Source organism: Doryrhamphus excisus, chromosome 2 (genome assembly GCF_030265055.1).
Source record: "Doryrhamphus excisus isolate RoL2022-K1 chromosome 2, RoL_Dexc_1.0, whole genome shotgun sequence".
Taxonomy (NCBI): Eukaryota; Metazoa; Chordata; class Actinopteri; order Syngnathiformes; family Syngnathidae; genus Doryrhamphus; species Doryrhamphus excisus.
In genome coordinates, this window is record NC_080467.1 from 29,330,225 (window position 1) to 29,330,561 (window position 337).

Genomic DNA, 337 nt, shown 5'->3' on the forward strand with positions numbered 1-337 from the left:
GATAGTGGATTTAGCAGTGCCAGCGTTTTTTTTATCACATCAATAATAATAATAATAATAATAATAATCATAATGATGATGATGATGATGATGATGATGATGATTAATAATAATAATAATAATTATTATTATTATTAATAATAATAATAATTATTATTATTATTATTATTATTATTATTATTATTATTAATAATAATAATAATAATAATAATAATAATGACATTATTATTATTAATAATTATAATTAATAATAATAATAATAATAATAATAATAATTATTATTATTATTATTATTATTATTATTATTATTATTATTATTATTATTATTATTATTATT

At 8.6% G+C, this 337-nt stretch overlaps 1 protein-coding gene across 3 annotated transcripts in view; it reads left to right on the top strand.

The window, feature by feature from the left end:
- The window catches only part of LOC131119338 (seipin-like), a 46,490-nt gene extending 46,410 nt beyond the window's left edge, over nt 1-80 (top strand). For all 3 annotated transcript variants that reach the window (XM_058064704.1, XM_058064705.1, XM_058064710.1), the window contains one exon: nt 1-80. This exon is cut by the window's left edge and continues 191 nt beyond it. The gene's annotated coding sequence lies outside the window, so the exon portion shown is untranslated.
- Nucleotides 81-337: the final 257 nt, after the last annotated feature.